Genomic DNA, 13,163 nt, shown 5'->3' on the forward strand with positions numbered 1-13,163 from the left:
GGATTTCATCAACCTTGTTGTCAAGAGACTGGACATTGGCGAGAAGTATACTGGGGAGTGGTGCACGATGAGCCCGTCTCCGGAGTCTGACCAGAAGACCGCTACGTTTCCCTCTTTTACGAAGTCGTTTTTTTGGGTCGCCGGCTGGGATCCATTCCGTTGTCCTGGGTGAAAGGCAGAACACAGGATCCGCTTCGGGTAAGTCTTATTCTTGGTCGGACTGATGGTGAGTTGACGCTGCTCTTATATTCAGTAGTTCTTCTCGACTGTATGTAATGAAACCTAAGATGACCTGGGGTACTAATGTAAGAGATAACATGTAAAAAAAACTGCATAGTTTCCTAGGAACGTGAAGCCAGGCAGCCATCTCTGTCGGCGACGGAAGTACAGACAATGACAAATGTGATTTAGCTAAGCACCTGAGTGAGTTGGGTGAGCAATTGCGCAGGTACTTTCCCGAAACAGATGACACAAACAACTGGATTCGTTATCCCTTTCATTCCCTGCCTCCAGTCCACTTAATTATATCTTTTTATTTTACCTTTATTTAACCAGGCAAGTCAGTCAAGAACAAATTCTTATTTTCAATGACAGCCTAGGAACAGTGGGTTAACTGCCTGTTCAGGGGCAGAACGACAGATTTGTACCTTGTCAGCTCGGGGGTTTGAACTTGCAACCTTCCGGTTACTAGTCCAACGCTCTAACCACTAGGCTACCCCTCATCTGAACAAGAGAGTCTCTTCGAAATGGCAACTAGCGGTTCTGTGAAAATATCATTTAATCAGAAGCCACTGCCAGATTTCTGGATTGGGCTGCGCTCAGAGTATCCTGCCTTGGCAAATCGCGCTGTTAAGACACTGATGCCCTTTGCAACCATGTACCTATGTAAAAGTGGACTCTTGGCCCTCACTAGCATGAAAACTAAATACAGGCACAGACTCTGTGTGGAAAATGATTTAAGACTGAGACTCCAATACAACCCAACATTGCAGAGTTATGTCACAATTTTCGATGAACAAATTAGGTTTTATATGTAAGATGGTTAAATAAAGAGCAAAATTATTGATTATTATTATATTATTATTTTGTCCTATAAGAGCTTTTTGTCACTTCCCACAAGCCGGGTTGTGACAAAAACTCACACTCATTCTTATGTTTAAGCTTTCACTGATGCCAAAAAACAACATTTGAGAGTGCGCTGACCCTGGTGCTAGAGGGGGTACACAGCTGGAGGTTGAATGTTTGAAGGGGTACGGGACTATAACAAGTATGGGAACCACTGGTGTAGATGATGTCAGCGTGGGGATGAAAGCAGTGTAGACAAACGATGACTTGAAGAGAATAACCGGATGGTCCTGCTTAAATTCACCTTCTTAGATACAGTACAACAGAACAGCTACTCAACCGTAGCATTGATTGTTAAGAGGTTCCTTTGTCTTCAACCTCGTGTTGCGTTGAAGACAAACTAGACCCCAAAGGACTCGTCTGCTGCCTAATGGTTTACAATCGACGTGAGGTGTCATAAAACCCCCACAACCATTCCTCTCCCCTTCTGCAGGGAGAGAGAGAGCTCTGTAGAGCTGATCCACTGTAACCTGCTCTCTTGTGTATTCAATACTTAAGTACTCTAAAACCAGATTTGCCCCAACAAAAAAATGCATCAACCCCTACAAATATATACATTTATTAATTACCCTGCATTATAATTGTATAAAAGTCCCTTAGATATTAATTTAGAATCCTCTAAATTTAATTAGATCTACATGGACATTTTATTGATCTGCCAGTATTTTTATTTAGAGATTCCGGTAAACTCTTTGATGTTTCCTTCTATGTGTCTTACCAATTATTATTGGATTATTCACCATGGCAACAAACAACATGTATTTCTTAGTTAGGTTGGCTTTTGTGGAGATCAGAAGGTTTTCATTTTCAGGAATGTTTGTGCGTTTTTGACCAAATGTATGTCAGAACCTTGCCCTGACCATGAGCCTGCCTGCTGTCCTGTACCTTGCCCCACCACACTGGATTATTGATCCCTGCCTGCCCTGACCCTGAGCCTACCTGTCGTTCTGTACCTTTTGGACTCTGATCTGGATTATTGATCCCTGCCTGCCCTGACCCTGAGCCTACCTGTCGTTCTGTACCTTTTGGACTCTGATCTGGATTTACTGACCTCTGCCTGCCCTTGACCTGTTGTTTTGCCTGCCCCCTGTTCTAGTAATACACTTTTGTTACTTCGACACTGTCTGCATCTATGTCTTCCATGAAACGTGATACATCCAACCATGATGGGCTATTTGCAGGACAATAGGAAAGGGGGGTAGGGTGAGCATTGTATTTACATACACTGCACAGTAGCCTACTAAACATGTGTATTTTCAAGTAGTAAAAAAAAAACTGTTCTAGTAAAAAAAACGTATTTCTACCACGGTAGATGCTGTGTTTTTGGTTGATGGACAATATTAAAAACAGTCAAATGCATTCCTGAAGTCAACTGCTTTAGCTGACATGTTGTGGTTTATTCATTGTTTAATTAAAGGTCCTTTCTCTTCTCTGTGCTGGAGTTTTTTAAGAATACAAAAGAAGCCTTCCTCCCTTGATGTGGGCTATCAGCAGGATAATAGACTCTTGCCGAGTTTGGGGACTTTAAATGTATTCATTGGTGTTTGCGAGGCATGTCACTTCTCTCTTCTGCATAGCCCACCACATCTGGATGGATGATAACGAATTACTATGGAAATAAATATCACTGATAACATAAATATTGGAATAAAGTAGGCTAATAGATTGTTGCTTACTGAAACTCCCAAAGTCATCCAATTGTTATAATAGGATTTGAGGCATTAACCTACCTGTGTGTGGTCAACTATTTCAGCACCGTTTTGTGCTGCTCTGAGACAAGCATGGGGACTGGTCTTGATAAATCAATGATATTTTTATTTTCACTGAATCTCCGTTTTGGTATTGGTTAGCCTACAATTAGGGTGTGGAAATGTAAGGATTAATTTGCTCTTCACTCGCAGTCACTTAGTAGCCTAGGTCTACTGCTGACCGGTCACGTTGTACAGCATCATATTTTCCTAATATTAAAAACAGTCAAATGCATTCCTGAATTCAATCGCTTTAGCCAACACGTTGAGGTTTATTCATTGTTTAAATATTCAAGGCTCCCTTTGTTATTTCATTTTATAAAAAATGCTTGAATGTATTTAAAACATGGATGACTTCTGTGCTGTGTGATGACATGCACAAATGAATGAATGATTGATTGATTGATATACTGTATATTGAAGTAGGCCTGTATGCCATTAAGTAAGTTACGCTAACATAGCTACAGTAAACATGACTCTTAGGTCACAGTTCCATGTAATTTTTTTGTCATTTAACTTCTCAAAGATACCCTCTGGTGGTCTAACTAGCATTAATGGCAACAATGGCTGACACTTAAATAACATGAATTCTACAGCACCCCGCAAGCTGTGCTGCAGTGTGACACAACTTTTAAAGGAAGAACCACTGTAGTGCACTATATAGGGAATAGGGTGCCAGGAAACCTAAAGGTCAGTACTTGCTTAGGACAGCAACTTGGACATTTGTTAGTTCAGTCTGGAAGAGATATGAATATTCATAGGGGACCTGTCCATTTTCAGTTAGTAGGGCTACTTACACTGGCCTTTAATGTCCAATCAGAAAATACAGGCTCCATCCGAGCACTAATCTCCATCTTAATCTCAATCTTAATCCCTTTTCATTCCTGAATCTGATCAGGATTTGTCGAATAAAAGCCCCCGTTGTTCACATCGTTGCCTGACATCCCAGACACTGAATGGCAGATTTCTTAATCTGTTGTTTGAGCTAGTTGTCTATATTCATAACAGTAGACGAATGAGGTTTTGGTCTGCACTCAAAACATTTCAAACCTCGACTCGTCAGGTAGAGTGACACATTTTGCTCTGAATAACACATATTGCACGACAGGTGGATTCAGTGAGGTATGAAAGTGGATAGACCAGAGTAGACAAGTCTACGAGCAGAGTAGACTAAGAGCAGTATCGGGATCATTGTTGATGATGCAGTTGATGCATTGTTGATGCAATCTGTCATCTCCTGCCATGTGTAAATGATGTACTTGGTGTCTCTCCTGCTGTTGTACAGCGTGTACTGGAAGCATCTGTCCCGGTTTGCCACACACACCCATAAGGCGTAATTTCATATCATTTTCATTAAAATAGATTATTTGGCTGAGAGTCTCTTTTGTCTGGGTTTCTGAGTAACTGTGTGTGTTTGTGTGCGTCTATGTACGTAAATGCCTGCGTGTTTTTAATCTCACACAGTTGACATATCCACCTGCTCGTCCCATTGTTTACTCTGCAGAGATCTCTCCTCTCGCTCACACTCCCACTCCCCTTACTGTTGCTATGTGCGTGTGTGTGTATGAGTGCAAGTGTGTCACTCACCTCCCCATCTGATGTGTAAACAGACTGAGTCAGGGAAGGGGTACGCCAGGAAGCCGGTATGCTGTACTAAACTGAATAAACCCTGAACTGCCTTATTTTTCTATCGTTATCTGCCCAAAGGAGTTATTCAACTTGCCCCTCCATCGAGAAGTAACCTGAACGTCCATCTGCTAACTGCTTCCCGCTAATCATTAGCTGTCTTGGGCATATCGGCTGCTATCTGCACAGGTCTATCGAACAATCTTCTTGGACCACTATAACTATAACTATTTTGACAATTGGATTGGTCCCCTCTACCACATGGAACCCCACTAATCTACCGACGGAAACGCACAGGGTGGCTAAAAACAGACCTGCATCTTCTACTAGCTTGCTACCCATGGCTCGGCTAGCTGTCTGAATCGCCGTGACCCCAACCAACCTCACTACTCACTGGACCCTTATGATCAGGCGACTATGCATGCCTCTCCTTAATGTCAATATGCCTTGTCCATTGCTGTTCTGGTTAGTGTTTATTGGCTTACTTCACTGTAGAGCCCCTAGCCCTGCTCATTATACCTTATCCAACATTTTAGTTCCACCACCCACACATGTGATGACATCACCTGGTTTCAACGATGTTTATACAGACAATGTCTCTTTCATCATCACTCATAGCCTAGGTTTACCTCCACTGTATTCACATCCTACCATACCTTTGTATGTACAGTACATTATACCTTGAAGCTATTTTACCGCCCCCAGAAACCTGCTCCTTTTACTCTCTGTTCAGGACGTCCTAGACGTCCAATTCTCATAGCTTTTAGCTGTACCCTTATCCTACTCCTCCTCTGTTCCTCTGGAGATGTAGAGGTGAATCCAGGCCCTGCAGTGCCTAGTTCCACTCCTATTCCCCAGGCGCTCTCTTTTGATGACTTCTGTAACCGTAAAAGCCTTGGTTTCATGCATGTTAACATTAGAAGCTTCCTCCCTAAGTTTGTTTTATTCACTGCTTTAGCACACTCTGCCAACCCGGATGTTCTAGCCGTGTCTGAATCCTGGCTTAGGAGACCACCAATAACTCTGAAATCTCCATCCCTAACTACAACATTTTCAGACAAGATAGAACGGCCAAAGGGGGCGGTGTTGCAATCTACTGCAGAGATAGCCTGCAGAGTTCTGTCCTACTATCCAAGTCTCTACCCAAACAATTTGAAATTCTACTTTTAAAAATCCACCTCTCTAATAACAAGTATCTTACAGTTTCCGCCTGCTATAGACCACCCTCTGCCCCTAGCTGTGCTCTGGATACCAATTGTGAACTGATTGCCCCCCACCTATCTTCAGAGCTCGTGCTGCTAGGTGACCTAAACGGTAACATGCTTAACACCCTGGTCATCCTACAATGTAAGCTTGAAGCCCTCAATCTCACACAAATTATCAATGAACCTACCAGGTACAATCCCAAAGCCGTAAACACGGGCACCCTCATAGATATCATCCTAACCAACTTCCCCTCTAAATTCAACTCTGCTGTTTTCAACCAAGATCTCAGCGATCACTGCCTCATTGCCTGCATCCGTAATGGGTCAGCGGTCAAACGACCCCCACTCATCACTGTCAAACGCTCCCTGAAACACTTCAGCGAGTAGGCCTTTCTAATCAACCTGGCCCGGGTATCCTGGAAGGATATTGACCTCATCCCATCAGTAGAAGATGCCTGGTTATTCTTTAAAAATGCCTTCCTCACCATCTTAAATAAGCATTTCCCATTCAAGAAATTTAGAACCAGGAACAGATACAGCCCTTGGTTCTCTCCAGACCTGACTGCCCTTAACCAACACAAAAACATCCTGTGGTGTTCTGCATTAGGATCGAACAGCCCCCGTGAAATGCAACTTTTCAGGGAAGTTAGAAACCAATAAACACAGGCAGTTAGAAAAGCCAAGGCTAGCTTTTTCAAGCAGAAATTTGCTTCCTGCAACACAGGTTCTGGAACATTGTAAAGTCCATGGAGAATAAGAACACCTCCTCCCAGGAAACTCTGTCACCACCGATAAACCCACTATAATTGAGAATTTCAAGAAGCATTTTTCTACGGCTGGCCATGCTTTCCACCTGGCTACCCCTACCCCGGTCAACAGCATCTCGCCTTCCCCATTTCTCCTTCTCCTGAATCCAGTTAGCTGATGTTCTGAAAGAGCTGCAAAATATGGACCCCCCCAAATCAGCCGGGCAAGACAATCTGGACCCTTTCTTTCTACAACTATCTGCCGAAATTGTTTCAACCCCTATTACTAGCCTGTTCAACCTCTCTTTTGTGTCATCTGAGATTCCCAAAGATTGGAAAGCAGCTGCGGTCATCCCCCTCTTCAAAGGGGGGGACACTCTTGTCCCAAACTGTTACAGACCTACAGTGCCTTGCGAAAGTATTTGGCCCCCTTGAACTTTGCGACCTTTTGCCACATTTCAGGCTTCAAACATAAAGATGTATTAAACTGTATTTTTTTGTGAAGAATCAACAACAAGTGGGACACAATCGTGAAGTGGAACGACATTTGTTGGATATTTCAAACTTTTTTAACAAATCAAAAACTGAAAAATTGGGCGTGCAAAATTATTCAGCCCCCTTAAGTTAATACTTTGTAGCGCCACCTTTTGCTGCGATTACAGCTGTAAGTCGCTTGGGGTATGTCTCTATCAGTTTTGCACATCGAGAGACTGAATTTTTTTCCCATTCCTCCTTGCAAAACAGCTCGAGCTCAGTGAGGTTGGATGGAGAGCATTTGTGAACAGCAGTTTTCAGTTCTTTCCACAGATTCTCAATTGGATTCAGGTCTGGACTTTGACTTGGCCATTCTAACACCTGGATATGTTTATTTTTGAACCATTCCATTGTAGATTTTGCTTTATGTTTTGGATCATTGTCTTGTTGGAAGACAAATCTCCGTCCCAGTCTCAGGTCTTTTGCAGACTCCATCAGGTTTTCTTCCAGAATGGTCCTGTATTTGGCTCCATCCATCTTCCCATCAATTTTAACCATCTTCCCTGTCCCTGCTGAAGAAAAGCAGGCCCAAACCATGATGCTGCCACCACCATGTTTGACAGTGGTGATGGTGTGTTCAGGGTGATGAGCTGTGTTGCTTTTACGCCAAACATAACGTTTTGCATTGTTGCCAAAAAGTTCAATTTTGGTTTCATCTGACCAGAGCACCTTCTTCCACATGTTTGGTGTGTCTCCCAGGTGGCTTGTGGCAAACTTTAAACGACACTTTTTATGGATATCTTTAAGAAATGGCTTTCTTCTTGCCACTCTTCCATAAAGGCCAGATTTGTGCAATATACGACTGATCGTTGTCCTATGGACAGAGTCTCCCACCTCAGCTGTAGATCTCTGCAGTTCATCCAGAGTGATCATGGGCCTCTTGGCTCCATCTCTGATCAGTCTTCTCCTTGTATGAGCTGAAAGTTTAGAGGGACGGCCAGGTCTTGGTAGATTTGCAGTGGTCTGATACTCCTTCCATTTCAATATTATCGCTTGCACAGTGCTCCTTGGGATGTTTAAAGCTTGGGAAATCTTTTTGTATCCAAATCCGGCTTTAAACTTCTTCACAACAGTATCTCGGACCTGCCTGGTGTGTTCCTTGTTCTTCATGATGCTCTCTGCGCTTTTAACGGAACTCTGAGACTATCACAGTGCAGGTGCATTTATACAGAGACTTGATTACACACAGGTGGATTGTATTTATCATCATTAGTCATTTAGGTCAACATTGGATCATTCAGAGATCCTCACTGAACTTCTGGAGAGAGTTTGCTGCACTGAAAGTAAAGGGGCTGAATAATTTTGCACGCCCAATTTTTCAGTTTTTAATTTGTTTAAAAAGTTTGAAATATCCAATAAATGTCGTTCCATTTCATGATTGCGTCCCACTTGTTGTTGATTCTTCACAAAAAAATACAGTTTTATATCTTTATGTTTGAAGCCTGAAATGTGGCAAAAGGTCGCAAAGTTCAAGGGGGCCGAATACTTTCGCAAGGCACTGTATATCTATCCTACCCTGACTTTCTAAGGTCTTCGAAAGCCAAGTTAACAAACAGATCACCGACCATTTTGAATCCCCCCGTACCTTCTCCGCTATGTTTCAGAGCTGGTCATGGGTGCACCTCAGCCACGCACAAGGTCCTAAACAATATCTTAACCGCCATCAATAAGAAACAATACTGTGCAGCCGTATTCATTGACCTGGCCAAGACTTTCAACTCTGTCAATCACCACATCCTCATCGGCAGATTCAACAGCCTTGGTTTCTCAATTGATTGCCTCGCCTGGTTCACCAACTACTTCTCCGACAGAGTTCAGTGTGTCAAATCTGAGGGCCTGTTGTCTTGGCCTCTGGCAGTCTCTATGGGGCTCCACAGGGTTCAATTCTTGGGCCGACTCTTTTCTCTGTATACATCAATGATGTCGCTCTTGCTGCTGGTGAGTCTCTGATCCACCTCTACGCAAAAGACACAATTCTGTATACTTCTGGCCCTTCTTTGGACACTGTGTTAACAACCCTCCAGATGAGCTAGCTTCAATGCCATACAACTCTCCTTCCGTGGCCTCCAACTGCTCTTAAATACAAGTAAAACTAAATGCATGCTCTTCAACCAATCACTGCCTGCACCTGCCCGCCCATCCAGCATCACTACTCTGGACGGTTCTGACTTAGAATATGTGGACAACTACAAACACCTAGGTGTCTGGTTAGACTGTAAACTCTCCTCCCAGACTCACATAGAATATCTCCAATCCAAAGTTAAATCTAGAATTCCTATTTCGCAACAAATCATCCTTCACCCATGCTGCCAAACATACCCTCTTAAAACGGACCATCTTACCGATCCTCGACTTCGGCGATGTCATTTACAAAATAGCCCTCGACACACTAAACAACAAATTGGATGCAGTCTATCACAGTGCCATTCATGCTGTCACCAAAGCCCGATATACTACCCACCACTGCGTCCTGTAGGCTCTCGTTGGCTGGCCCTCGCTTCATACTCGTCGGCAAACCTACTGGCTCCAGATCATCTACAAGACCCTGCTAGGTAAAGTCCCACCTTATCTCTGCTCGCTGGTCACCATAGCAGCACCCACCCGAGGCAGGTATATCTCACTTGTCACCCCCAAAGCCAATTCCTCCTTTGGCCGCCTCTCCTTCCAGTTCTCTGCTGCCATTGACTGGAACGAACTACAAAAATCTCTGAAACTGGAAACACTTATCTCCCTCACTAGCTTTAAGCACCAGCTCACATATCACTGCACCTGTACATAGCCCATCTATAAATAGCCCAAACAACTACCTCTTCCTCTACTGTATTTATTATTTATTTATTTTTTATATTTCTTCTTTGCACCCCAGTATTTCTACTTTACACACTCATCTACTTTCAAATCTACCATTCCAGTGTTTTAATTGCTATATTGTATTTACTTCACCACCATGGCCTATTTATTGCGTTTACCTCCTTTATCTCACCTTGTTTGCTCACATTGTATATAGACTTATTTTTGTACTGTATTATTGACTGTATGTTTATTTTACTCCATGTGTAACTCTGTGTTGTTATATGTGTCGAACTGCTTTGCTTTATCTTGGCCAGGTCGCAGTTGTAAATGAGAACTTGTTCTCAACTTGCCTACCCGGTTAAATTAAGGTGAAATAAAAATTTAAAAAATGCCATGATGATGGACAGTGAAAAGAGCCAGATTTGGACAAGATTCACTGTCACAAGGTCAACAGGCAGTCTTACTGAGGTTAACACTAGTAAAATAAGGCTTAGAGATATGAAGAAGACACAAAAGAAGGCCATGGGCAATATGACTACCTTACACTCGTAGACAAGTCTAGATCGAGACCCTTATGAGGGATCTAAAACATATAAGTTCAAAAGCAAGGGATCCATTCCCCCACTGAGCTCTCCGCAAAGCTGTTCTCCTCTAATAAGCGTCTCCGCTTCGATGATGGCGGATGCAGGATTGGCTTAATCCCAGAGAGGCGGACCCTCTCTGCTCCCACTGTGCGAGTGAAAAGCTCCAGCACTGCGGGGGTTAACTAGCACTCAGACTGTGTGTGTGTCTGCGTGTGTGACTGCGTGTGTACTGGGGTTAACAAGCACTCAAACAGCCACAGGAAGTAACCTCTCTTGGGGACGCCGGATTACAACTCGCCCTTCGATCTGGAGGAGAATTTATCTCCTCAGCCCTCAATATTGGAGTAGTGAATGAGAAGATGGTGGTGGGCTAGGTGGAAAGTAATATGCCACATGGTCTAGGTAAAGAATGTCACCCTACAGTTGGGGGACGACACACACATACACATATACAATATCATATCTCTGCCACCCCCTTTCCCCCTATTGTGTAGAATCTGGCCACAGTATCCTCAGGGCTAAAAATCTAGCTTCAACAATCCACACTACCCGTCCTTTAAAGATAAACTTTAGAGAGCTTTTTTGCGTCCACCTTAAAACCCTTTCTCTCTGTGCCGGGGCACATCATCCCCAGTGGTTAATAAGGCTGGGTGGGGCAGCCCTGTCACTGATAAAGACTGATGGGAGTGGGAACGCTGTAGGGCTAAACAGTCTGTCTGGGCTCGCTCACTCTCAGTACAGCAGGTGGGATGTATTGTAGCTAGACACTCTTTCCAACTACGCCCTCGGTCAGTGGTGGAAAAAGTACTAAATTGTCATACTTGAGTAAAAGTAAAGATAACTTAATCTGGTTTTAAATGTACATAAGTACAGTGGTAGAAAAAGTACTCAATTGTCATACTTGAGTAAAAGTACAAAGTAAAAGTAAATGCTATACATCAAATTCCTTATTAAGCAAACCAGACGGCATGATTTTTGAATTATTTTTAATTACAGGGGCACACTCCAACACTCAGACATCATTTACAAACACAGTATTTGTGTTTAGTGAGTCTACCCGATCAGAGGCAGTGTCACGACTCCGACCGAAGGTGGCTCCCCTTCCCGTTCGGGTGGCGCTCGGCGGTTGTCGTCGCTGGCCTACTAGCTGCCACCGATTATTTTCTCCCCCTCCTTATGTGTTTATTGATTACACCTGTTTTGAGTTTGTTGTAATTAGTTGGGCTTTATTAGTCAGCCGGCCCACCCGTTTCTTAATTATTGTAACCTTTGTGTTTGGTGTAGACGAACGTGTTGGTTTATGTTCGTGGAGTTTGCTGGACTGTTTTCGTCCCCCGTGTCTGCGGCATTTGTCTTGAGCACCCAGTGTTTCATGGGGTGGCCGTTGTTCACCGTGTGTGCATTAAAAGAGCAGTATATTGAACTCTCTGTTTTCCTGCGCCTGCCTTCACACTCCCGACACCCAGAACGTTACAGGCAGTAGGGATGACAAAGCGTTATATTGATAGGTGCCATAGTTCTGTCCTGTTTGAGCATTCTAAATGTAACAAGTACTTTGGGTGTCAGGGAAAATGTAATGGTTAAAATATATATTTTTTTTTTTTAGGAATGTAGTGGAGTAAAAGTAAAAGTAGTCAAACATTTAAATAGTAAAGTAAAGGAGAAATACCCCCCAAAACAGTATTTTTACTTAAGTACTTTATACCACTGCCCTCAGGGCATTTTACAGAGTTACACATAGTTTAATGTCTCTTTCGAAGGGAGCAGACAATCTTGTTGTTGTCTTATTGGGGTCCTGTCTTCTCTTTTCAAATCAAATCAAATCAAATTTATTTATATAGCCCTTTGTACATCAGCTGATATCTCAAAGTGCTGTACAGAAACCCAGCCTAAAACTCCAAACAGCAAGCAATGCAGGTGTAGAAGCACGGTGGCTAGGAAAAACTCCCTAGAAAGGCCAAAACCTAGGAAGAAACCTAGAGAGGAACCAGGCTATGTGGGGTGGCCAGTCCTCTTCTGGCTGTGCCGGGTGGAGATTATAACAGAACATGGCCAAGATGTTCAAATGTTCATAAATGACCAGCATGGTCGAATAATAATAAGGCAGAACAGTTGAAACTGGAGCAGCAGCATGGCCAGGTGGACTGGGGACAGCAAGGAGTCATCATGTCAGGTAGTCCTGGGGCATGGTCCTAGGGCTCAGGTCAGTTGAAACTGGAACAGCAGCATGGTGTCTTTTGTCTCTAGATGCCCCAAACTAGCACTGCTGTTTTAAACTGTTGTTGACAGTTAACGTTATTTGAACATCTGTGGGAATGCTCTGACTTTAAAATTGTCTGAGATATCTGTCATATACAGAAAGAACACCTTCCTAATATTGAATTAATGTCCTTAGCTGGATGCTTAGAGTTATGCATTGACATGGACTGTTTGGTTTTGTCAATTGGCTTACAATATACAGTACATGTCCTGTTGGAAGGTGAACTGTTGAGGCACAGATCTGGGAAAGGGTACCAAAAAATGTCTGCATCATTGAAGGTCCCCAAGAACACAGTAGCCTCCATCATTCTTAAATGGAAGAAGTTTGGAACCACCAAGACGGTTCCTAGAGCTGGCCTCCCGGCCAAACTGAGCAATCGGGGAGTAGGCCTTGGTCAGGGAGGTGACCAAAAACCACAGAGTTCCCCTGTGGAGATGGGATAACCTTCCAGAAGAACAGCCATCTCTGCAGCACTCTACCAATCAGGCCTTTATTGTAGAGTGTCCAGACGGAAGCCACTCCTCAGTATACATTTATATGCA

Source organism: Oncorhynchus nerka, linkage group LG18, assembly GCF_034236695.1.
Source record: "Oncorhynchus nerka isolate Pitt River linkage group LG18, Oner_Uvic_2.0, whole genome shotgun sequence".
In the NCBI taxonomy this organism is placed as follows: Eukaryota; Metazoa; Chordata; class Actinopteri; order Salmoniformes; family Salmonidae; genus Oncorhynchus; species Oncorhynchus nerka.